This window comes from Aptenodytes patagonicus, chromosome 17 (assembly GCF_965638725.1).
Source record: "Aptenodytes patagonicus chromosome 17, bAptPat1.pri.cur, whole genome shotgun sequence".
Classification (NCBI taxonomy): Eukaryota; Metazoa; Chordata; class Aves; order Sphenisciformes; family Spheniscidae; genus Aptenodytes; species Aptenodytes patagonicus.
The window spans coordinates 2,839,379-2,866,441 of NC_134965.1; positions in this window are offsets into that span (position 1 = coordinate 2,839,379).

Below are 27,063 nucleotides of genomic sequence, written 5' to 3' on the forward strand. Positions count from 1 at the left end.
TGACTGCTGGGGTTAAGTTTGGTTCTTAATTACGTGACACTAATCAGCCTTTGGAGGGTGTTTTATTTTTTATAAGGCACATCAGAGAGCTCGCACGCTGCCCTGAGAGCGGCCTGTTACAGACAGTGGGGATGTTGGTGCGGGGAGATGCTGAGACCCCAGAGCTGGTGGGGCTGAGGGGAGGGAGGGCCACCAGCAGCCTCGGCAGGACGAGGGGCTCAGCTCCAGACTGGGGAACCAAACCCTTCTGCCTTCCAGGGCAGGGGGATGCTGCGGGCCCTGGGATCTGCAAGCCTGAACCCATCAGCGTCCTGAGAACAAGCCTGGAGCTTTTCTCCCTGTCCACATCACCCCATCAAAGGAAAACATTTGCAGCCATATTATGAATGACTTATGTTGAAACCAGAATTTCAGAAACGCTCAAGCTAGAAATCATCCAGCGTAAACGTCCGTTGCTTCCACGGTTTTCACTAGTGCCTCATTTAAATCTGCTGAGTGGATGTAAAAAAGAGCCGTCAGTTTTCGCAGCTTTGGCTGCAGGAGGAGTCCCATCCGTTCAGCATCACCTTAGCCCGCGCCTGGGCTGGGTTTCCAGCTGGTGTACGTTGGCACTGCTCCACTGGTTTTAGCAGAGCTGCACTGGTTTGCACCACCCAAGGATCTGCCCTCGGGGAGCAGGCTGCTGCCTGCATTTACCAGGTGAGTGCATCTCATTTTGGCAAGCAACCACCTCACGCCAGTTAACAGCCTTTTCTATGCATAGCCTGGCACCGACTGCAATCATCAGAGGAGATAATGTCATACATTAGGGCCTGAACCTCACTGTGACACCTTTATGCAGTTAAAAAGCCTGTTCTATATATACAGCCAGATAAAAATGTATATTGTAAAGCAATGAGGGGGGCTAATCTCATTACAACCTCTTCAAAATGCAGTGTGAGAGCAATAAAAAAAAAAAGAGGTGATAATTCTGTGGATGCTGATTTCCATGCAGTGAAAGGGCACTATCAGAAGAGCGCATTATGGGCCGGACAGCAGCCGAACTACTCTCAAATCCTCCCTGTTGGGCTCTGCAATGTGAGGCAATTTTCCCCGCCGCCCTCCATGACACTGACCCTGACTCCAGAGGAGGACACCGGGGGACTTGTCGCGGGGCAGGAAGGTGAAGAAGATAGGCAGGAATTTGGAAAGGGAGAATGAGACCTGGGGAGCCAGAAATGGGGAAAGATGTCGGGGTTCAACGCAGGAGGTCAAGGCTAGAGGAGCCACCAAATGAGGTGGGGATGGGTTGTGAGAGGCTGATTTAGAGACATGGGAATTATGGAAGACTGGGAGATTCTTAGACAACACAGCAAAAGGATGGATGCGATTATAAGGCTCAAGACCAGCCTGAGGACAGCCACTTGTCCACAGAAATGGATCGAGGAGCATAAAGGAGCCACAAGAGTGGAGGTCCTTCAGCACCTCTCAGGCAGCACATAAGCCAGCTCAGTCCAGGTGCCACAGGCATTAACGCTCTGTCCGTGCATGGGACATGATGTAAGAAGCAGCTTTCACTTTCCATGAGGTCAAAACCCTAAAACTTCTGCGAGGACTGGTAACAAGGGCTAGTGGGTGACCACAAAATTAGGGCTTTTCACTGCTGGAGTGCCCGTGATTCTTTAAGAATTCATGATGTGGTCTGATGCTGCATGTTGATAAATGATCTGACCCCTCTGGTGTCTACAGCTGTTCATTAGCAATGCCGCGAGGATTACAGGTTCTTGCTATGGGAAACTGCAATGTGGTTTGATCAACACCAGCTTATCAGCAGTCACCAAGTCAAGGTGGGGTTTAGCAGGTACCAAAGAAAATTAGCCCTCTAGGAAAAAAAAGAGGACATATAAAAAAGTGCAGAACTGAGCTGAGAGAAAGCAGTTTGCAGGACTGTGTTGATTTAAAATGGGGCAGTGTGCCTGTTGTTTTAGTTCACAGTTCCGAGGTTGTATTAAAAGTCCCACATGTGGGGAGAAAGGTGGTGACACCAGTTTCTGCTGTGAACACGGTACCTGTGGAGCCTCCCCTGCAGGTTTGTCATGGTTTCACCCCAGCCGGCAACCAAGCCCCACCCAGCCGCTCACTCAATCCCCCCCACAATGGGATGGGGGAGAGAATCAGAAGGGTAAAAGTGAGAAAACTCATGGGTTGAGATAAAGACAGTTTAATACGTAAAGCAAAAGCCGCGCACGCAAGCAAAGCAAAACAAGGAATTCATTCGCTCCTTCCCATGGGCAGGCAGGTGTTCAGCCATCTCCAGGAAAGCAGGGCTCCATCACGTGTAATGGTGACTTGGGAAGACAAACGCCATCACTCCGAACGTCCCCCCCTTCCTTCTTCTTCCCCCAGCTTTACATGCTGAGCATGACGTCATATGGTGTGGGACATCCCTTGGGTCAGTTGGGGTCAGCTCTCCCGGCCGTGTCCCCTCCCAGCTTCTTGTGCCCCCCCAGCCTGCTCGCTGGTGGGGTGGGGTGAGGAGCAGAAAAGGCCTTGACTGTGTGTCAGCACTGCTCAGCAGTAACGAAAACATCCCTGTGTTATCAACGCTGTTTCCAGCACAAATCCAAAACACAGCCCCATAGTAGCTACTGTGAAGAAAATTAACTGTCCCAGCCAAAACCAGCACAGGGTTATAAACACAAGGTTTCTCTGCAGCATTTGCAAAGGAGTTATGTGCCAGGTTGAAAGTCTTTATACATCAAACATTTCTTATCACGTCTTCTACCGCCCTCATTCTGATTTCCATCTTCAACTAATATGTAAACACGAGCGTAATCTGTAATATCTGGGCTGAGGTTCAACTTGCTTTAAATCAACTTCCCTCTAGGGAGGTGCGCGGTGCTGCCCTGATGTGCAGCAGCCATGAGACCGGCCCTTGGGAAGGAAAGGTACAAAGCTGGGCACTCAAATCCTCTTGGAAATAACCTGTGTACCCGACTCCTGCTCTCTCTCAGATTGTGCTTAATTGCAGAGCTGTGATGTGTGAGATAGGGCAGATATAGGGTCTGTGTCTGGTACAGGTACAGGGAAGCAAAATGTCTGCGGTGGAGTAGCTGTGTGCACTAACACATTTACTTGTCATTAAGAAGTGCAGCAGAGCAGATAAAACCATTAGATATTTAAAAATCAGTTAATGCTAGGATACAATGATTTGGGCATTTGTAATGCTGCTTTAAATTGGATCAGTATTTTCCAGTTCATTTTGCTGTAGATTTTTAAGTCTGCTGTTGTACTTGAGCTCCGTGTTCTGAGCGGCAGGTAAGCTAGCAGACGTAGGAAAGATTTCTGCTGGGATGTGACCAGTTGTATTTCAGGAAGTGCATCAGCTCCTGGAGACTCTCTAGGCACCATCTCTTTTATTCAAGAGAGCTTAATTGTCATCCAGGACATCTGGGACAATCTCTCAGGGGCTTGTGTTGACAGAACATTAACTAACACACGAAAGCTCTGGGATCCCATGACATGATCCATCACTGAGTAAAGACAAGTTGCCTGTATCACATAGGATGAATTCATCGAGGAGCCAAATCATTAGCATAGAAAGGTCATCTACTTGTCTGTCATTATCGTGTGAGGCAGATAGTCTATAATGTGTGCAGGAGTTCCCCACGGAGTGGCAATCAGCCCCTCGCTACACTATTTCATTGTTCTTTTTAACGCTGGTGAAGAGCTTTCTCATTGAAATCTGCAGCTGTAAACACCTAAAAGGAAATGTATAAATCTTGGCTACTTTTGCCTTCTGTATATGAGCACGAACACCCTGGGATAGAAAAAGTTCCTTGCATGAGTATTACTGATCTCCACTAGACACAGCCAGACCTAAAGATTTGAAATGGACTCTATATTTCTTGTAGCGAAATAAGATTTCAGTTTTAAATAGCAGAAGTCTGCATCTGAAACAAAAAATCTATTGTATTTTTCTCCCTGGTTATACCAGGAGCTGTGCCATGTAGTTTAACCATGTGGCTGTAGACGTCCACCAACAAATGTCAATACTGCTGATTCCCCTGGCTGTATCTCCCAGAAGGTCAGGTAAATCTTGCCAAGCAAGCACTAGCTGGACAGTTCTTTTCACCTCATCAGCCAACCTGCTGAATCTGCAAATAACATCAAGAAAATGCCCCAAAAGCAACGTATTTTGGAACTGGACAAAATATCAATCATTTTGCTCCGTCAGTGGTGAGCGTATGGTTTATGTCATTCCATTGTGAACTTGGATATAATCCCATTTGGCACTTGAAAAATACAAAACCAGCCCAGCTATGAATATTATTTTATTGTGACTCGGGCTTTGCATGTTTGCAGGTTCTCCACTCTTTTCCATAGTGCTTGATTTCCAGTGCTGCTCAAAACATGAGCCACTCTGTCACCTCCTTCACCATGCGCTTCTCCCCAGGGTGGCACCTGGTTTCTGGGCCAGAACACCTCTGCCCTCTCCTACATTGAGTCCGTAGCTGCCTCTCTGCAGCTGAGAGCAGAAAGTCAGTGGTAAATTGTACGTGGACAAGTTAGTCTTTAGCGTGTCCTTGAAATGCTGTCTTGGGCAGCGCTTCTTCCCCCTGCATGCCAGTTCACTGCGCATGGGCTGCTTGGGCGCCTGAAGGATAGAGTGATCACACGATAATAAAGCTGCATATTTCAGCTAGTCTGAGGGTCAGGTTAAAACTTGACCCTAAACATCAATGACGCATGTCTATAGTGGTAGTATTTCACAGACTTTACGGGAAGACCTTGGAGGCTTTATAGGGCATCCTCTCAGAGGCAAACTGTCCTGCCTGCCTTTGCGATAACCTTGCTGGCAAACAGATCTATAGCACCTCATATTATTTCATTTCAGAGGTTCCCATTCAAAAAAGAGGCACTGAAAATCCATAACAATTGAAATATAGTAGAATTTGAACCAAGGTCAGGCTAGCTTGAGAGATGACCTGCCATGTTCAAAATTAGCCTCACCCAATGCATGTGCTGCTCGGTTTACAAGTGATGCTCTGAACCCCTGATATTCAGAGTAACAAAAAGAAAAATGTTTGCAAGAAAGGGCGGACTGGTGGATATGAAGGGCAGAAGGAAGCCGTATGATCATTTCACCTATCCTCATGCGTAAAACAGGCCAGCAAACATCACTCTGAAATTCCTCTGGTGAGATCATACATACTTCTCTGAGCTCAGTTTACCTCTGAGAAGAGTCAGGACAAAATCCAGAAAAAAAAAAATTCCTATTGACCTCAATAGGGCCAAATTTCCAAGGTGCCTTGGGGCAGAACAAAAAAAATCTATGTTTTTGTGTGTTATAAGCGTGACTGCATCCCTGCCCCCTGCCCAGCGAGCAGGGGCTGGTCGGTTGTGTGAGCTCCATTAATATGCTATCGGCATTTTATGCACAGAAAAGGTGACCTATTGCTTTGCCTGTTAATAGATCTTCTACCCGGGAATGTTTCTATAAGCCAGCTAAAAAGTTAGCCGGCTTTCTCTGTTCAGAGTTGCACCAGTTGACCTCGGAGTGTTATTTTTCAAAGGATTTTGCAAACCTATTGCAGAACAGCTGCGTGATGTACTTCTATCAGTTTTGTTCTAATTGACATCGACTACAAACAGGCTTAGCCTAAGCTGAAATAAGTACTCTTACGCTGGGGGAGGCCACGCACAAGGCTGTGCGCAATGAAACTGGTTCCAGTTTTGCTGTGGTCAAGTTCCCGGTTAAAAGACAGAGGCTTTTGTAAAATGTACAAAGGCAGCACGAAGGGATGCGGGAGGGACTGTGAGTAATTGGCTGGAGATACCTAGATTTAAAGGAAATTAGGGCGATCGGGTTTCTTGGTGTATTAGCTGTCTTCAAAAGACAGAGCTAATGCTGCTTGAAAGTTTTCTAAAAATGCAAGTTCATCAAAATGGAAATTTTCTACAGGAATGTGTCCACTTCAACAAGGGTTGAGTCTGAAACCACTCTGAAACGAAAAGCTGGGCGGCAGCAAATCCGTCCAGCTTGATATCACTGGACCAGAGCAGTCGGAGTTAGTTTCCAAATTAGTTTTTTGGCTTCACAACCACAGCATGTTTTTTTATCGTTGAAGGCAATGTGCAGCCATTTGGTCCCCTTGGAACAGCAGCTCTGATAGACCTAATCCCCTTTCTAATTCACTCTGGCAGAAAAATTTGGAAATATTCTACCTAGAGCCTAAGTCTGTGTTAATATTTTTAATTTCAATTGTTTGGACGCAATTTCTAATTCTGGTGCTGTGTGGTCAACCCAATCCCCTGAACACCACACCGACCATCCAGATGGACGCCACTGGCGCTGGGCTTTGCCAAAGCCGCCGCGGATCTGGCCGCTTGCGGGGCACCGGCACGCTGGCAGGGGCTCTGCACCCTGCAGGTCCCCGCGGCTGATGCTGATGGCCCTGTGACACTGACAGCAGCAGCCAAGAAGTGCCTGAATTATCTCAAATACCGCATGTCTCAAGCAGGGCTGACAAATACTGGCAAATATGCCGGCGCACTGGCTGGCATTTTTCCCCTGTTTCTTCTATATTAACAAAAGCGGGGGGGGAAAGAAGCCTAAGTAAGTAATGGATTTTTTTTCTGCTTCATTTTACTCCCACCTTCTCTGCCCTCTGTAATCTGATTTTTTACACCTCATTTATGTGTTTTTATTCAGCTCATCTTTGTGTTTTTTTCACACCTTTGGATCAGCTCGCTCTCCATGTCTGGCACCTGTGATTATATCCTTCAGCTTCACAATGCAGATTTGCAGAGCAGCATTTAATAACAGGGAGGATTTGACTGACTGGAGCTTTGATAATGGTGGTGGGAAAGGCACAATCGCTGCCTTTTCAACAGTATACTTTGTGCAGAAAGCGTTCGACAGTGTCACAATCTGATAAAAAAAATCCCAGATTCCACCCATAATTATACCTTCTCTCCTTTACCTATCCACCTTCTTTTCAAAACTAAGCTATTGTGGGTGACACCAGCCTCCGGGGAGGTGGGGGTGGTGGGACACAAACCTGGAGAGAGACAGAGAGGAGAAAAAAAGCCCAATTCACCATGATTTTGCCTCGGCCTCTCTGCCTGCCCACGCTCCTGTGTGTCTTTTTTCAGCTGACACCTTGTGCTCGGCCGTGGGCAGGCCAGCTCCGTCTCTGATCTGGTGAGGTTTTAGGATGAAAAAATATCATCCGACTGGTGGCATTGCTGGTAAGCTATTGGAGAAGGGTTGACCTTGAAGGGTTTCCAGGAAATCAGAAATGCAGGTGAACTAAGAGGTTGCATGGTGTTCAGTCATCAGCTCTACTCAGAGTCCTGGCTGGGAGGAGGAGGAGGAGGGACTGTGGATGTCCGGCTCTTGCTGAAAATAAGGTGCATGTGTGCCCTACTGCCCTGGGGCTTCTCGGGATGAACGACCCTGCAGCAGCTCTGAAAACGCACCCCAACCCTTTCCAAAATGCAGATGGCCATGCGGGGTGAGGGCCATGGCCCTAAAGCAGCGCATGGTGCTTCCCAGCTTTGGCTGGACTTTAGGTTAGTCCTACACCTCCACACAGGTTTAAACTCTCCAAAACAGTTTCTGAACATGGGATGGACTGTCCAAAGCTCTCCAGAGAGGTCGGTGCTCACCCCTGGGAGCCAGAGATTGAAGCACGTTAGATGCCCCCAACATCACCAAGACTTTGGGGCATCCAACTGCTTTTGGAAACATTTGCGGACACAAGAAGGGGACAAAAGTGTGACCCCAACCCTCGCTCCTCAGGTACTCATCTGAATGGTGCAATACCAGAAGCTGAGACCCCACTGCCCTGGTCTTCTGATTTAAGCCAGCTAGAAATTGGCTGGTGTGAATGATGAGGGTTTGAGACACTCAGCTCTGCTGCAGGCAGTGGCAGGCCCTTGAGCTGACTGCTCTGCCTTTCGCTGCTCAGGCTCTGCACTTTGACTCACTGAATTTCCAGTAAGCTGGGACGTTGCATCCATCAACGCTGGCAAAGGGCCAGCATCGTGAAATGGTTTTTAAGAAGCATCCTTGGGAAGAGATTCAAGTAACAGCTGTCCTGGCCTGCGTGGACAGGGCATACTGGATTTTAAATGGCTGGGGCAGCAAGGAACTGAGCAAACATCCAGGAAGGTTTTAATGATGGGGTTACTGGCATCAACTTCTGGCTAAATACAGTAATGCGGAAAAAAAAAAAAAAAAGACACTTGTGACGGTCTCAGGGCTGCCTTTTGGCAGGAGGACCTCCCCTCTGGGGTGTGGTCGATACGGCGCTAACAAGCCTGGACAGATTGACCGTGGCGGCTATCGATAAGGGAGCTGCTGCAGGCACCGGGGGCTGCAGTGCTTTCCGCAGCGCCCAGGCAGAGTCAGAGCGGCAAAGCATCGGCAGAGCCGGCAGAGGCAAAATGCCGAATCCGGCATCACCTGCGCCTGCTCGAGGATGGGGCACCTTCCCCCGACTCCACCGCGCTCGGGGTCAGGGTCATAGCAAATAGTAACCTGGTCTTACGAGGGGACATTATAAAATCCTCCTGGATTTTAGAAAGGCAGATGCAGCTCCGATGGCCAACGCACTCCTGTAACTGGGGATTTCTAACCCGCCAGCGCAGCACAACCAAAGCAGTGCAAGATGGGGTTCGGCACCACGTCCATTCCTACACGACGCAGGGCACGTTAGAGTGCCCCGATCATATTTTCCTCATTTTACGGCCAATCTTACAGCCCTATGGCAAACAACAGTATCTGTGGCTGGGCTAGGAGAACCACTGAATTAAAACAATAAGCATTTTTTTTCTGCTGCTGCGTTCCTTTAGGCTGAATTAGGTTTTTTTCTTTCTATTCAAGCTCATTTTGAAATAATGTGTCAAAAAAAAGAGACCCCCAGCTATCATTGAAAACAGAATCCATCTGGTCTACATATATATTTAAGATCTTACTTTTTAGAAGTGACCTTTTTTTTTTAAAAATCAGGTTTTAATATTTTTTGTATTATGGCTAAGGCCATGCAAATTCTCTCGGGTAAAGGACATTTTTCCCCAAAAAAATCCAAGTTAGGTAGTGCTGAAATCTAAAAATTTATGCCAACATCACCATGGGCATTGCTCTTAAACCCCTTGTTCAGCTGAAATGTTTTCTAGGCACAGTGGTTTTAGTTGTTCTTCTTTCATATTTACCTAAATATAACTTAAAAGCATAGCTGTTCTCACTGCTGTGAGAAACCAAAACACTTAATTTGAATGAGTCATTTTTTGTAACCACTTTTATTTTATCTATCCAAGGAAAAAAGGTTTATCCAAACCATTGTGTTTTGTTTAGCCAGTAAATCCAAACGAAATCTGTATTTCACATAGTTTTAACAGGAGCTCTTATTTTAAATAACAGAGTGAAAAAGGAAATACCTGCTCTTAAATTGTGAATAGTCTCAGTAGTGGAATATCAGAACAACGAAACAAAGATTAAATGATCTTTTTCTCTCTGTATGAGGATCAGCCCACCTTCCAGTGTGGTTGCTTTGGGTATAGCCCTAAATTAGCAAGCATCCATCGCAGCCGTGAAAAAGGACGGCGATGTCAAGAAGCCAGCCAGACGCTCGTTGTGTAAAGACAAGAGTATGAAACAACTCCATGATAATCACCATCTTTGTTACACCATTGTGCTATTCATTTTGGGGGAGTCATCTTTTTACACAGCGCTCTGTCTTTCTCCATTAAAATCAATGGCAGACATAGGAGGCAGCCTGTTTTGTTATGGTCTTCCAGGCAGCTCAGACACTTCTGGGAATCAGGAACAGAAGAATAATGCATTTCAATAAGCAGCTTATCGACCAAGCAGGAGTTAAGTGAACCTGTGGTGTACTTCTCTAGTTTCTCTCCCCTCACATGATTATTGCACTTTACTCATGCTTCGCTTTTGTTCCTTTGACAATCAATACCTTGCAATGACTATCCTGAGCCACAGCCCAGCGCGAGGGGTGCGGTGGGGTAATGGGACAGCAGGTTTGCTCCCGTCGGTCCCACCAGCTCCCTCTCTCTAAAATCTCAGAGCACTGGCTGCTGCCCAAGTAACCGGCTCACCAGAGGTGTAGCGCTCGACCACTGGATCTCCAGCTTTCTGACCAAATCTGGGCTTACAACCCTGCTCTTCAGAGAGGCACAGGGAAGCAGGAGAGGCATGAGCTTCAGGTCAAAGATTTCCCTTGAGAAATGCAGAAGCCATTGTCCGTGTTTCCTCCTAACCACTTTAGACAATTAAAATAGAGGCGCTGCAGAGAAATCCACGGAGAAAAAAAGCAAAGTCAGGCACTGGTTTTTTTTCCAGGGTTGAAATGGAGGAGCCCAGCAAGAAGCAGTCTGGTGAGTCACAGTAAAGCCCGAACCGGGACATGACAGATCTTGTATTTTCTATTTGGGGATGAAATGATCATTTTTCAGATCCCGGTTCACCAGGATACCCCGTACCAGTTACAAAGAGTGCCAGATGGACCCTCTCAGGTGATGGACCCAAGAGCAGATCTTGGCTCCAGCACGCAGAGCTCTGACCTCGATGCCCCGGATCACAGGGCTTCCCACAGACATCCTGAAGCAGAAGAAGGAAATCTTAATGCCATTTATGCTCCAATGCTACAGGAGAGACCCAGCTTTGGCGCTGAGACTGAAAGGCTGCGGGACCTGGGAGCTGTCATCTGTTAAACACCTCCTGCAGGTAACAGAGGCTGCACCTGCAGGACAGGCAGCTGCCTGATCTCTGCTTGGTACCAGACAAGGCACACAGCCTTCCTCAGAGGCTTTTTTCTTTAATGCAATTATCTGATGCGTTTTACAACAGTTCTGAACAATATATGGCATTCTCAAATACAGTAAGCATCCACAGATTACAACCTGTACCCTGCAGCTCCTCTGTGTTTTGCAAAATAGCATTAAAAGCATTATTTAAGCTCAAACCAGGAACCGTTTTCATTGACCAAGACAGCTAGAGGTGAAACCGCGTCGTGGGTTTCTCCTGTGCACAAAAGCTGCTCCTGTGCATGCGGTATGCAAAACATCTGCTGTACAGGGCACCTGCTGCGGTGCAGGAACAGGACGTGTGGGAAGATTTTAATTACTCACCATGGCAACCTACATTAATAACTATAATCCCCCGTAATAAGATGGATCGGTCCTTCTCCCACATCCACAAAAATACCTCCAGGAAGGACATTTGTGCTGTAGATGTGCTCTTGGGCGCCCGATGCCGAGCTGCAGAGCCTCAGCATGAGGCCCCATGCAAAATGGACCTGCCCCATCCATGACAGCTCTTCGGTCCGACTGTCCTGGCCAGATCCAGGGGGATCCCACCACGTCCATCCCCAAACCCACAGCTCTTCCCATACTCTCACACCTCCGGCAGCTGAAACAAGCTCATCTTGTACGGTGAACCCGCTTGTAGTTGTTTCAGGATGGTGTATCCTGAACTCATTGATCTTACCCCATTGTTCTGAAGTTTGGATTAATTTGAAGCTAAGCCTCTCCCATCAATGTCAGGGAGATGGCCCTCCAGGAATCAACGGAGATGAAATATTGTGTCCCTCCTGCGAGCAGACACCTCTAAACCACACGTCTGCATCTCGCCGTCCTGCTGTGCCCGGTAGCTCTGCACAGGAACACCTGTGAGTCCCCTGCATGCTGTGTTGGCAGAGAAGATACCAACGGCCCTACTTTCCTGCAAGGAATTACAGACCCAGGGAAGCCCCAAGACAAAATGGAAAACCCCAAAGGAAAACAGAAAACATTGCCAAACTGCCCGACTGACCCTGCAGAGATGGATGAGGAAAGTTCTACCAAATTCAGTCTAGAACTGCTAAAAACTAGAAGCAACAACAACAAAAAACAAACCACAGAGAGGAGACAGGGATGCGTCATGCAATCAGAGCTTTGATGTTTTTACTTCTCCCTCATCTGTCTCTCAGTCCATAAAGGTGACCCGAACTTTGCCCACTGCCAGAACCACCACAGCCACTTTTGGCTCTTGAGTTGCACTTCCATGGCACAAAACACACCAGAATTTCCCCCAGATCCCATAAGGCTCCTTGGGAGCAGGCTGCAGGGCCATGAGCACTGCGGCACCTCCTGCCAGCTCACCGTGACACAACACTGTTATTTGGCCAAGGTCAACAGCAACAGTGGCTCGAGTTTCCCATGTCTCTAGTGTCGACATTGCATATCTGTGTACTTGAGCCCATTCTGGTTTCTTTTACATGAAGTTACAGAGGGCTGCGGAGCTGGAGGGACTCTGGAAATGACTGGAGCTTCAGCAGAGTCAATGCAAGATGATCCAAGGTCCTCCTCACCCTTATTTGAGATGGACTTTTTCAGCTTTTCCCTTGGAGCAGTGTCTGCACTTCATCTTCCATCCTGAACTGTCATTCATCTTTGAGAGACTCCCATGAGAAGACAATGACAGCAGCATGTATGGGGGACAACACTGCCTGTGGAGCTCAGTATCTCCCACAGACCCCACCGCGGAGGGAAGAATGACCCACTTATCTCGTTATTCACTCCTGTGTGCTGAGACTTTTGGCTTACTGCTTCCCCAGCATGCGACCGAACCCCTTCCTCTGCAGAAGCGCTGGCAGAGGGTGACATTAATTATATTGGAGGCAGATGTCTGATAAATAAACAACCTTGGCAAAATGATGTGGCACTTCAAATGCAGCGTCCTTTGCCTCACCTTGCAGGCTCCTGGGAAAGCGTGTGGCTCACGGCACGGCACAGGGCTTCAGTGCCTTGGGAAGGACTGAGGAGGGGAGCAGTGCCTGCTGCTGTGCTTTCCCCTGCTCATGCCGAGTAGTTTTTCATGCTCACCTTAGGCTCAGTGTTTTTTGTGGGGTTTTTTTTGGTTTGTTTTTTTTTTTTTTTTTGAGCCAACTAAGTGAAAAAATCCACCAACTCCAACAAAGCAAAAGAGCCTTTGGCCATGTAAGGCTTTGGTTCTTACTGCCTTCACAAAAACACTGCGCAAATCTAGTGCTTTTTATGTGAAGATTTTAATCAATCATGCACAGTACAATCCTGCTAGATGGGCTAATATGCTTATTTTATGACAGAGAAAATAGAAATGCAAAGACTCGAGTAAACTATTTAACAACATGCATTTAGAGACATGATGTGTGGTACAGATCCAGAGCTTGAGGACTGGCAAAACTGGGAGAAAGCAAACAGATTCATAAGAAGAACTTGATATAATCCCCCTCTGGCATTTTTTAACCAGACCAAGAGCTCATTTCACAGGAGCCTGACCATTTGAAACCTGGACATTAGAACAACCCCCAAGCCCTGGTGATGTCCAGGCGATGATGGCAGCGATAGCCTCTTCCCAAACAAAAAAGTTCTTTTCAGCAGCGCAGGTGGGAGCTGAGTGCTTTTGAAAAGATTGCCTAAATTTTGGGTATTGTCCATAAGGGCCTGTCGTGGTTTAACTTCAGCCGGCAACTGAGCACTGCACAGCCGCTCGCTCACTCCCCCGCACCCCGGTGGGATGGGGGAGAGAATTGGAAGAGTAAAATGTGGGTTGAGATAAAGACAGTTTAATAATTAAAATAAAATAAGGTAAAATAGTCATAATAATAATAGAAGAATATACAAAGCAAGTGATGCACTATGCAATTGCTCACCACCCGCCAACTGATGCCCCGCCAGTCCCCAAGCAGTGGCCCCCCCGGCCAACCCCCCGCCCAGTTTCTGTACTGAGCATGACGTCCCATCGTATGGAATGTCCCTTTGGCCAGTTTGGGTCAGCTGCCCTGGCTGTGCCTCCTCCCAGCTTCTTGTGCACCTCCTCGCTGGCAGAGCATGGGAAGCTGAAAAGTCCTTGACTTAGGATAAGCACTGCTTAGCAACAACTAAAACATCGGTGTGTTATCAACATTATTCTCATGCTAAATCCAACACACTGCACTGTACCAGCTACTATAATTAACTCTATCCCAGCTGGAACCAGGACAGGATCATTCAGAAAGAAGAGGTAGGCAAGAACGATGCCGACGTGGAGAGGGTCGTTCCTGTCATGAGAAGGCGGATTTGCCCAGCAGACAGCCTTCAAAGCTTTCCCTTTCCCCATGTAACACTCCTTTCCCACGATCCTTTCATGGGGATACGCAAGACATCGATCTCCTGCTGTTGGGATGCACGTATGCCCAGCTCAGCTGGCCCACGCTGCACATCCAGGGAGACTTGGGTCAACTGACGTTGGCGGTGGCCAATACAAAAAGCTGGAGGTGCCCAAACTCCATATAAACCAAATAAGAGCAGTCCTGAACTGCTGCCAGGCCATAGAGAAGACAGGTATTAGGCTCAGCTGGATCTCTTGCAGGGAGGGAAAAAAAAAAGAAAGTAAAAAAAAAAAAAACAACAATGTTACATTGTTTATCGATTACTTACTTTTTCTTTTTTAATTAATATTTAAATAGAGCCCTGAAACTTGATAATGGACACTTTAGCAGAGGGTAGCCACATGGAACCAAACCTTAAAACCCATGAAAGATCTGATTTATAAGAGAGGGCAATAAGACATCAGTGGAAAAAACCAGCAGTATCTGTTAGGAGTGGAGTGTCATCTTGCTTTTGACCCTATTCTATACTGGTGCATTTCTGCTGGTTTTCACCTGGAGTTACTGGTATAACTGGAACAAAACCCCAGGACTTCGCTTGCGGGAAGGGGATCATGCTTGGACACTGCTGAGCTCCAACCCCAGCAGACAAAGCGGTTTTGTTGTGGACCAAGGATTTTTTATCCCCTTACACAGGCATTTAAGCCAAATTCCAGCAGGTAATGAGCCTGGGAATGCCTAGGTAAGGACTGAACGCCAGGGATATTTTAAAGGGGGGTGGGGGGAGGGAAACCCTTCAGCAGCCAAGTTTTGCTGATTTTAGACTGGATCACACAAGACTGGGGAATGACACGTTGAGCTTCAGCCCACTCCAAATTAGAAGACCCAGGTTATAAACCTCTAAAAAATGTAGTTTATGAGGGAAATGGCAACTGCTCATTAACTCCAGCTGAGCCACGGGGCTGCTCTAACTCTCAAAGCGACTTCTTTACAACTCAGCAAATCGCTTTAGGGGTGGGCAGGGGTGCGCATGTGTGTTTTAGCACAAATGAGATGCAATCTTAATTATTTTGGTTTGACTCACTTTATGAATGTTACAATTGTACGCGTATCTGGCAATTGAAATAAATACCCCAGAGAAGAGTTACAGGTATTTTGCCAGACCTGTAAACCAAGCCTGAGAAAGAACCAGCTCCCATTTCTGATTTCAGACACCCGCCAGAGCTGCCTGGGGTCCACAGTCTGCAAAATTTAGCTCAGTTAGATCCCAAGGTAGTGATAAGCCGAGCTCTTCTGTCATTTCAGGGGACAGTTACACACTCAGATGTCATTTAAAGCCAAAGAAACTCAGAAACTCCAGGCATGGCAAGCAGCAACAAGGCACTTGCTTTATTTCAACATCTTTTTGCAGAAGGAGCAATGCAGCAGCTGAGTAAGTGCAGAAAAAGAGTAAGAGCAGTCTCTCTTTAAGGCAACTGCCTCATTCAATGTAGGTTGATTTAATGATAAGACACTGTTTGAAGTTAATTGTAACTGCAGGGAGCAACAAGAAAGCTGGAAACTCACTGTCAGGTGAGGTAAGGAGCTGAAAAAGACACAGGGTCAAACTGTGATACGACTCCAGGGAATATGTATTGTGATACAGCTCCGAGAAAGTCTGCAGAGTTAGTCAAAATTAGTCTACATCCTCTTAAACACGGAGCAGAGCACAGCTGGAGGAATTTGGCCATTTTAACCCTCAAAATACAGAAAGTGGATGTGTCCTGCTGAACCCATGATGATGCTGAACAGGCTCGGCACAGGCTGGTCCTGAATCCCTTCCCTTCCTCGCGGTTCTGCTGCGATGCTGCTGGGTGTTTGTGAGCGCTCGGGACCCTACAGAGGAGGGAAGAAAGGGGGTTTGGTTATTTTGGCATTTATTTTTGATTGTTAATTTTAAAAGCCATAAGAAATTTCTATGAAACAATATTCTCTCCCGGTTCTTTCTTAAAGTTATGCCACTTTGCAGAGTGATGAGAATTGAACAGTTTCATGGGTACAGGCAAAAAAGGTTTCTACCTTTCTAAATTCTCCACATTAGGTAGGGAGAGCTGAGTACTGTGCTGGAGACCCCGAAGAGGATACACCAAGATTAAATTTAATGGAAGACATTTTTCACTGAAACACAGCGAAAAAGCCAGACTGTCTTCTCTAGCACCCAGCCTAACGGGGGGCAGGAGGTGGGAACCGGAGCACGGCAGAAAAAGGGAGTTTCTCCACTGGTTTCACAGGAGACAACAGAGCCCGGGGTTCCTGCGCTCTGGAGGAATTCAGTGTTTTGGTCCTGCCCTCCCCGTTTGGGGTTTGGACTGGCTCCTCACCTGGGAAGGGCTGTGCTGAGCCTGGCAACGCGCAGGGCTGCCCCGCATCCCTCCCCACAGCTCTTGGCAGTGCAGCCCCCAAGGAACTTATAGGGGTGTCCAGCCCTGCCCGAGGGTCACATGCAGGCTCATTCCTTGGAAAAAAATTTAAAGACTCCCTAGCAGGAAGGGAGAAAAGAAAATTTAAGCGGCTTGTCATGCTCCCCCCCCACTCCAACATTATCATTGAAGGCATGAAGTTGCCAGGCACCTTGAGCAACATCAGAGCAACATCCCCCTAAAGACTGGAAGGACTCACGGACATTAACAGGATCAGGTCCCCTAAGCCATTAACAAACCAACACCCTGTAAATCAAGCGTTTAGGTTTCTTTTAAAGTGTTCCTAATAGCAGTAAATTTTAACAGCCTTTTTTTTCTTTTTTTTTTTTTTTTCTCTCATGCCACTATGCATCCCCTACATAAGACTGTCTTTTTTTCCAAGGGACCTGGCAGCCCCAGCCAGTACGGCCACTGCTCACCACAGGATGCTCTGAATTATAACAATATTCCAAGCAATAAATCACAGTGTTTTCTCTACTGAAAAGTGGAAGGTGTGGGGAGGGGGAGAAAAGGAGGGGGGGGAAGAGAAGCTTATCTAAATCTATTTACACAGAATGATTATTCAATTAATTTTTTCATTACACTTGCCAAAAAGAATTGCCCGTGTCTTTAATGCTGTGTGTGAGATTTCATTAATAATTAATAGCAACAGCTCTTTCTCCTCTGTTTAGCAAGCGGGAGCTTTTGTCTTTGGAGGTCACACCCCAACACGCGCCGCAGGGATACAGTCCTGCCCAGCCGAAGGCGCGGGGACTCTGTGGCCACCGAGGTGTGTGAGTGGACAAACTCTCATGCCCTGAGTACTGTAAATGGGGGTTCACTGGTTTCACCTTGAGTGGAGCGGTGTTTGCCACTGCGAGGCAAACAGGCATGGGGCTGCAGGAACGAGTGAGCCTCCATCCCCACCCAGCCCCATCTCCCCGCCTGGTGTTTGTCCCTCTGCTCCTCATGCCCAGCTTGGAGAGCCCAATCCTGTTCCCCCCCCACGTCTCTCCCATCAACCCTGTGCGCCCTTTGCTCCTTTCTGCCAAAGCCGCCCACTCCCACCACACTGCTCAGTCCTGGGTGCCACCAGCTCCACCTCCTCGGCTCCCTGCGCCTACGTGCTCAGGGTCCTGCCCTGTTTGCAGCAACTGGGATGAAGACCCTCCTTATATTTAAGTAATCTGGCTGGAAGAAATGAGCCATTGTAAGTGAAATTGTAACCCTCGTGCCACAACTGCCCGAGGTTTTAGCAGGACACACAAAAGAAGAGTGGTTTGGGTGGGGTGGAGGCACCTTCCCAACCTCCACCAACAGCCACACGAGCTTTCCAGGCTATAACCTGCTGTTACAGCAGCATGAAACTAAAAGTGCTGCTATCAAACACAACCAAGACTCCTGGTGAAACGCAGCGTAAACCCTCTCTAGCCCCAGCACAGGCACAGCCCTGTGATGCTGAATGTGCAGCAGAAGGACTGTCCTCTGCTGGAAGAGCTGAGGGGCTTGGAGATGCTCACACAACGTCTGGCTCCAGGACAGCACCGCGCCACCGTGCAACGTTTATGAGACCTTAAAGTTGCACCTCGTCTGTGGGACAACCAGGTTAGCTCAGACCATGTAGCGACGAAAGCAGAGCCAGCAGTGCAAACAGCGGCTATAAATCATCCTATCTCCTTCCCAAATATAACATTTGTAAGAGCGCCCTGGGTTCTTATAAATATTTAAGTCAAATTTTAGCTGTTTATGTCTTACATCTGCCTTTATCAGCCTGTAATAATTTCTCTGCTCGCATCCCACGCCACTGCCTGCTAATCTAAGCTGGCTGCTCTTGGTGCAAATGTGTTTTCTCACCTCGGTTTGGACAACCATCATCTGAATTCTTCTGCCTGGTGATCCTCTCCAAAGAGGCCTCCACCGGAGTGGCTTTTCATGGAGAAGGTAAAACGGAAAAAGAAAAGGTCTCTTGAGACTTAACAATAACTCAACCAAGTCAATTAAAACCTACATGATACCCTTCTCTTGGAACAAGGATCACAACGTGGCCAGCTGTGCACGCCTGCACATTTTATTGCTTCTCCTTTCCTTTTAGTGCCACACAAGCTATGTATTATAATGATCTGGTTTCTTCTAAGAGGAGCGTGCTGTTCTCTTTTACACGGGGGAAAGGTGGAAGGGCAAAGTTTATCCGCAAAAAGTAGGCTGGTGTGGATTATAGCCAGAGACTGCCAATTTTCTGACTTTCTAGTATTTTTTAGTAGAAAGGAAAACAAAGGGGAGGTTGTTTTTGAGAACCTCTTAAAAAACCCCCATGCTTTCCAAGCAGCTGTAGGGTTGGTGAAAACCGCAAGAATTTGGCAATTCTGAATATCCTGTTTCATAGAGGGGAGACAAATGAAGGGCAGGGATATTGCACAGAAGGGGAGTACCCCACTGAACCAAGGTTTCCCAGAGTCCCATCCCTCCCTCCCCTCTTAGTGGCTCTATAACAAAAATCCTCCGGGATGGTCGAGAAAGGTCCCAGCGTCCCCTTCAGATATACCAAGATACGTCGTGGCTGGAGGTACTGCTGGGCTGTTTGCTGCAAGTAAAGTGCAGGGAGATGCTGAGGCTCAGTAGGGAAAAAAAGAAACCTCATTCACTGCTATTCCCCTCCCGCTAAGACTCTCCTGATTGTCTGTGATGTCCCAGAGCCCTGGGAGGAAGAGAGGAGCAAGGAAAGCGTGAGATTTCCATGAGTCTGGAAATCTGCCAGAGCTCAACTTCCAGCGGCTTGTCAGGAACGCCACTCACACCGGAGCACCCCACAAGGTCGTGCCATCACCCGTCATGGCTGGGCCACCGAGGCACAGCAGGTGGAGGGTCACCCACGACGGCAAGCTCAGGCAAGGGAGCTTCAGCTCCCCAGCTCTCTGCTCCCAGTGGTGTGGCAAGATTGGCTCCTGTGAAGGGCAACTCGGAGCATGAACCATAGCAGACACCTCCAAATCATCCTCCAGACATGCCTCTCTCTCCCCATGAGGGATATTTGCCCCACCGCGTTACCACGAGCCCTCATGAACATCTCCCAAGGAGCCCATGGAGGAGCCAAGACTTACAGTCCCTCCTCCGTGCTGAGGAGCACCAACACATCCTTGCCAACACTGTGAAGCTGCTGGAGAACAGCACCGGCTCTGGCACGTCCTGCAAGCTGCCAAGCGCAGGTATCAACACGCTGCACTGCCTGCGAGGGCTGGCGCTTTGTCCTGAGCTGTCTCAGCCCGGCAGCCGCTGGGACTGCAGAACCAGGGCCAGCAAATGATCAACTCAGCGTCCCCAAGCAGTCCCGGCACTTCCAGCACTCTCTGGGGCTGGAATTTAGAAAATCTGGGTTCGGTTCCCAGCTCAGCTACACATCTTTTTTCGTCCCTGTGGGCAAGTGACTAAACCTCGCTGTGCTTTAGTTTGCCTTCTACAAGCCGGAGTAAGGTTACAGCCTTTTTTCTCCCCACTATTTTGACTTGTCTCCTTACATTACAATCTTTTGGGAGAGGAGGCTGTACATGCGTATCTACCAAATCTAATCTAAGTGATCTAATCCTGGCAGATTTCTCTAGGTATTACTGTCATACAGATTCTGAGGGCTGTGTCTATATAGACAGCTTAACCCACTCTCAGGTGCCAGTGACTTATCTCAGCACTGTGCCCATGCACCAAGGTCTCCGGCTTGCTTTAAATTTGCATTTCAGAACCTGAGCTCCAGTTCTCTGGCATTACCAAGCCCAGAGACCTGATCCTGGCAGCCCACCCCACTCCTGTGGGCATATGACATTGCCAACATTTGACTCCGGAGCAAGACCTTCCCATGCCATGTTCTGCATCTGTGAGAAAAAAATCAGCCTCAGCAAATTAGCTTATATAAACAAGTTAGGTCAATCACCATTTCCCACCAATTTTATTCACTCTAGTAAATGAGCCAAAGAGGGTTATTTTTTTTCTGTGCTTTGCTGGCTCCCTTTCAATCTTTGGGACATCATTTCCTCACTTCCCTACTTAAAAGCAGGACTTAAAAGTTATCAACTTCCATAACTTCCTCTCCAAGCATGATACCGTCCCACCTGCACTGAAACTGGCAGCATCTGCCACCCGCAGCACTCGTGTGTCCGCTCCGGGGTGAACAGGGACCCGTGATCCTGGCAGCCGAGGTGCTTCTCTGGGGGAACAGGCTGCTCTGGTATTTTTTATAGGTATTTCCCCCCCATTTCTCAGCAGAGGTAGCACTGACTGTCAGGACACGCCGTGACTCTGCTCAGGGGTCTGTGGTCCTTTCTTTCAGGTCTAGCCCAGAGCCTCTTGCCCAGGGTAAACCTCGCAAGGCCCCAGAAAACAAGAGCTGCTGCTACAAGTCTGTCTGAGGCCGAGCACTTGCTCGCTCAGGAAGGATGGGTGCTTGAAGGGCTTCACAATGGTGTCACAGCTCGGAGTAGTAGATAATCATGATATGTGGCTGGGGAGGGGCAAGAAGTCATTCTCACCTCCATGTCCATTACAAAGCTCTGGTTGTCCATCCCCTCCCCTCTGTCCCGCTCTCTCCCTTGGGATGGCACAGCCCCTTCTCTGCTTTTTATCAAGGGAAAGGAAAAAGAAAGAAAGAAAAGGAGAAGCAGCAGCCTGTGCAGTAACCGAGTCCTTCGCTGCCTCCTGCTCGGCTTCAGTGCAACGCCATGTTTGTTCGAAGGTAAAGAGGAAGCATCGGGGATTATGGACACGGCTTTGATTTTATTTTAAAGGCTTTAATATTTGGAGCTGTATTGATTTGATTTATCTCAGTGTGCCAGCGTACCGCCGGTAACTAAGCAACACCGATCCTCTCTGTATTCTGGGAGGCTCCCGGGATTTTGCCTATGAACGATATTACTTTGTGTATATGAAACTAAATGGACCATAGGCACCATTTGTAAGTGGAGGATATTTGAGTTTTATATTTCTTCTTGCTGGGGGATGGATGTACGGAGAGAGAGGAGAGAGAGGAGAGAGAGGAGAGAGAGGAGAGAGAGGAGAGAGAGGAGAGAGAGGAGAGAGAGGAGAGAGAGGAGAGAGAGGAGAGAGAGGAGAGAGAGGAGAGAGAGGAGAGAGAGGAGAGAGAGGAGAGAGAGGAGAGAGAGGAGAGAGAGGAGAGAGAATATTTTCAGTTGGAAGGGACCTACAATGATCATCTAGTCCAACTGCCTGCCGAATTCAGGGCTGATCAAAAGTTAAAGCATGTTGTTAAGAGCATTGTCCAAATGCCTCTTAAAGACTGTCAGGCTTGGGGCATCGACCACCTCTCTAGGAAGCCTGTTCCAGTGTTTGACCACCCTCTCGGTAAAGAAATGCTTCCTAATGTCCAGTCTAAACCTCCCCTGCTGCAGCTTTGAACCATTCCTACACGTCCTATCACTAGATACCAGGTAGAAGAGATCAGCAGCTCCCTCTCCACTCCTCAGGAAGCTGTAGAGAGCAATAAGATCGCACCTCAGCCTCCTTTTCTCCAAACTAGAGCAACGCTGGCTGCACTGGACTCCCCGCTGCAGCTCTGCGACAGGTTTCCTAGCCCTCACAGCCCTCCATGATGCACAGCGGGGACCTCGGCCTTTGCCCCGTCTGTTGGCATCTCCCCCTTCCCTCCCCTGTTGCTGCCAGCAGCCCCGGCACAGGCAGCCCCGGCTGTTTCTTTAAGATGACGGCGTCTGTGTGGTCAAAGTCAGCAGGCAAAAGAGGCACTGTCAGCTCGCACTATATGGTTCAGTGGTTTGGCGTTAACGATGTTTGTTTTGGAGCCCGCCTGCTGGTCTGACCCATTTAGGATCCTTGCTGTACTACAAGCTCACCTTTCAATTATAAGGGGAGGCAGAAGGGGTCTTTAAAATGAAATTGGAGCCCACCAAGCCTGAAGCTGCCAAGCACAATCGCATTAAGTCAGGCTGCCATTGTACGGCTCTTCTTCGAGCTGACCTGGGAAGGCTGTGTCAGTAATTTCACAAAGTGGAAAGGAAGAAAGGAACCGGCTCTGCAGATGGACGGCTTCTCCGGCTTGGGACGGTGCCCCCCCTCACCACCACGACACCCAGGGCTGCTCTACAGCACAGAGAAACCACTTTTTTCTGGAGAAGGCTTTTTCTGGACAGGGGAAGGATTTGGACTGGTAGAGACACAGAAGACCTTTGACCCTCGGTCTGTATCAGCAGAAATTAAAGCCCTCTACCGCTGCCTTCAGCAAGCCCAGCGCTGCTGGGGAAGGGCATCCCCAGAGGCAGAGGGGACCAAGGGATCAGAGGTGTGTGCTGGGACCCAGGACCCCCACCAGCTCCTGGGGGACCCTCACATGACCCACGCTGGGTCAGCCCTGCTCATCCAGCACACGAATGGGAAACTTGCAGCTGCTGGAGCAAGAGCATCTTGTCCTACCTGCCCAGCAGGTGAGGAATTTGCCACAGACCTTCTTAGTGGAGCTGCAAGCAGTGCATTGCTGAAACCTCTGTTCAGAACCTCTTTGCAAGCCCACACTGGATGCTCTGGTTGTCCTGACTTTGCCTCAGGCCTCTGCTGCCAGAGAAGCTCACTCTGAACATCACCATAGACCTCAGCTAAACCTACCTTTACTGAGACTGTGACAGCTCTCTTGCAGAGCACAGTGGAGACCTCTTTGGCTTTATGCTTCACCATAAGCATTTTATTATTATTATTACTATTATTATTATTAACCAGACCCTCCCATGGGGAGAAGGGGACTTGAGTGGGCATCACTTTTTACCCTTTCGTAGATAAAAAGGTTGTTGCTTTTTATCTTTTTGTGGCCTGGCGTGGATCTGCCAGAGCTGCATGCTGGACAGACGAGTCACGTGGCTGAGTCTGCTCCCACGACGGCCTCGTGTATGATGCTTTGCACTGACAAATACTTCCAATTAAGAAGCACAATTATATGCTTGTCGAATGGACAAATAGTGCTAACAAAAGTGCTGAGGAGTGATCCTGTGGTTCTGGCATGTACAAATTGGTCATTATTTTAACTTAGCTGAAACAAGAACCGTGTAGAATAGGGGGCTGGGTGTTTTTTCACATGAAATCTGAAACCAGGCAAAATGCACATCAGCTTTGCCAAAGAGCTTCCCTGAGGTTTGCAGATTCCTCAGCAAGTCTGGACTGAGTTAGAGAAAGTCAAAGTGATGGGGAAAACACTAAGCCTCAGAGGGGGACCCAGTGCAAGAGCTTTCTCCAGCTTTGAATCCAAACCCCTTGTCATGGCCTCCTCAGCTCAGCTCTTCCCTGAGAAGCTGAAAACAGTGCCTTTCTCCTAATCAGGCAAGAACTGGCGTTCTCCAAACACCTTTCAATAGCATTAACGTGGATACACAACCTACAACGGGAACGCCCAGGACCAACACCTGGGCTTGTTCTGCGCTTCAGCAGAGGTGGGTTTGGTGGGTTCCTTGCAGCTCTCCATGACCCCTTCCCAGCAGTGCTGGCAGCGATCAGCATGCTTCCCTTAATTCCCATTGCCACGGGGCCAGCGTGGTAAGTCCTCAGCCTTTCATGGCCTCCCAGAAATACCAACAGGCAGCTGGGGAAATGTGTCTGGTCAGCTCAGCCAGGAATACACCGTCTCAGGGTACCCCATATATAAGCACACATCCAATATATAACCTGTATATAAGCACAACATCACCAATGCAAACAGAAAACTCCAGAACAGCCCCCATCCCCTGTGCTTGTCCACCTTGGTTTAAAGCACTCAAAGCAATCCATTCCAAAATCCAACTAATTAAAAAATTAAGGAAAAAAGGTAAGTACTTTGGGAACAGCATTGTCCACATTTCACCCAGTCTCACTGTTGCTCAGAGCACTCTAAAATTAAACAGATGCTTAATTTTAAATTCTCAAAAAATCTCACACCAGAATAATACTTTCATTCCTCATTTCCAAAAAAAATTATGTTAATGGTTGCTTGCGCACCATCTGGCAGCGTAACAGAGGAGATGTCCTCACCGAGATGCTGAGATGCAGGGACAGATAAGCCAGTCCGATGCGCTAGGGACTGCAGTTTCCCAGTCACAGCATCGGGCAGCAGCAGCACAGACTCATCCCCTCCACTAAGTCACTGCAGCTCAGGGGTAAAATCCCATCACACTTTCTATTGCAGCTCATTGCTTGGCCTCTCCTGCAGCTACCTCCGGACACACGGCTAACAGGGAGGGCAGAGGCAGGTTTAGGTGAGGCAGCCGCCTACCTGCTGTTGATACCAACATGAGCTTCATATAAGCGACAGAGCAGTGATTAACTGATAATACTTTTTGGCAGCATAAGTTGGATTTGAACCAGCCGTCTACCGGCAAAAGCCTCCAACTCCCAGTGAAACTTGAAGATATTAAAAGACATCGGGAAGGAGCCGAGGCTCAGAGAATAATGACCCTGGATTAGGGAAAAGAGAGCTGAAACCCGTCAAGCATTTCAAAGTGAAACAAAATCTTTGGATGTCGTTTGGTTGCTTTTATCCACAAATTCAGTTTTATCTGTAGGGGGAGAAAAATAAACCCTACAGGAACGCTTAGCATGGTGGAAAAAAAAAAATGTTAAATTAAGCTTACAAAAATGTTTCTCTTTCTGAAAATCTTGGCTGGCGACAAATGGCTTGTGCCAAGTTATAAATCAAGCCTTGGGTTTCTTTTAACGCTCAGCATCCCCTGATTTATGATGCCATCACAATCTCTCGATTGATTTCTGACTTGGTGATCCATCTTCCTCTGTAGGTAGCTGCCCATTATAACGCCTTTTCCTGAGCAGGCGGCACGTTTCGCTTCCCAGAAGGGCTTTGTAAAGGAGAGGCTTGAGCGGAAACCTGCTCACTGGCAGGGCACAGACCCGAGAGGCTGAGGTGGCCACGGAGGGAGGGGAGATGGATGGTGTTTGTATGAAGGAGTAGCACTACTCACTCAAGTACACGCACTGGGGGGTCTAGGTTTGCTAGCCACTGAACCAGCGTGGCCTTTGGCAGCACAGGTATGTTCCTGGAGACCCCAGGACAGCCCTTCTTTTCTTGTTTTGGATGACTAGAGCCTCCATGCTTCAGCAGGGTTTAGTTCCTGACAGCAGCCATCCCTCACAGATGGAAATAAATTAAGCCTTGCAAGCCAGAAGGAAGAGTCAAGCTCACCGAAACCTCTCACCAAATAGGAAAGCCTTTTCCTCTAGAAACATCCCACTCCTCAGCAAGGCCTGTTCCCACCAGCTCAGTGATCCAAGGACATCAGGGCTTACCTGGGACTTAGAGGACCAACGCCGTGACAAATTCCCATGTGATGCAATAACCACTGTGCACCTCCCCATCAGACACCAGGTGGGTGGGAGCTGTATGAAGGCTTGTTCCTGCACCCTTGCTTGGCTGCAGAGGTCACCAGCCCCATCTGTTCATGGGTACCTACCTCCTGCATATCCCAACCTACAAAGCACCCCCTAACTCACTCATCAAAAAAAGTCAAATTAACAAAGTGCAGCTATTTATATTGAGCTCATTTTAACCAAAACAGGCGAGGGTGGGTTTTTGTGAGCAGCAGGGATGGCAGCGGTAAGCAGCTGGGAGCACTCACCCCCAAATCCAGCGCAGCTGGAGGCTGTTAAGGAGACCCAAGCACCTCAGAAATGAGAGACAATGGGGGTGTCGGGGGAAAAGGTAGCGAACACCAAACACTCAAAGCCTTTTGAGGTTTCTGGACTGCAGCGGACTATGGGTTATCTCTGTATCCCAGGCAATGTATCAGACCTTGGGGTGAGCGCAGGGAGCACAAATATGGGCTGGAAATCCCTGGAGTGCTGCAATTCACTGGCTACAGAGCCATGCTTGTATCAGCCAGGTTATATATCTTTATCTAAAGCATGGTCTCCTATATAAACGTTTTCTTGGGGAGTCCAGAAGCCGGCTGTCCGCTCAGATGGTGCCTTTTTAACTTCCAAGATAAATAGGGCTTTTTTGTGTCACTATAAAGCATTATTTATAGTGGAAAGGGCCTGTGAATGGCACATGCTGTCAGTTCAGTATGTAAATGATGCCAGCTCCGTTTGCTACATCCTATAAATTATATTCATACCCTTTTTTTTGTCTTCATCTGTCAGAGGAAAAGTCACCTTGATGCCTTGAAGTGGTCGTCTTCTCCCATTTCCTTTGGTGTGTGAATCTACTTTGAGGCTTGGCAGGGAGGAGAACATGGGATTTTCAGAAGCGATTAAGTGATTTGGAAGAACGAGCCCTGATAGCCTTCGGAGCTCCACCAATAAGCAAGACTGAAGAGCTGCCTCCAGATTAAAAACTGTGTGCTATGGGGCTTCTTCATAGGAGCTTCAAGGATGGGATGGCCTAAAGAGCCAACCCTGATCTCATGGAAAGGGTAGAATGGCAATGCTCACATGAGCAGGGTAAGTAGGATTAGGCCCTCAGCATCACCCATGAGTGTTTTTTTCAAACAGCCTTTGCTCATCCCATTCTTGGAAGTTGAGTGCTGCTG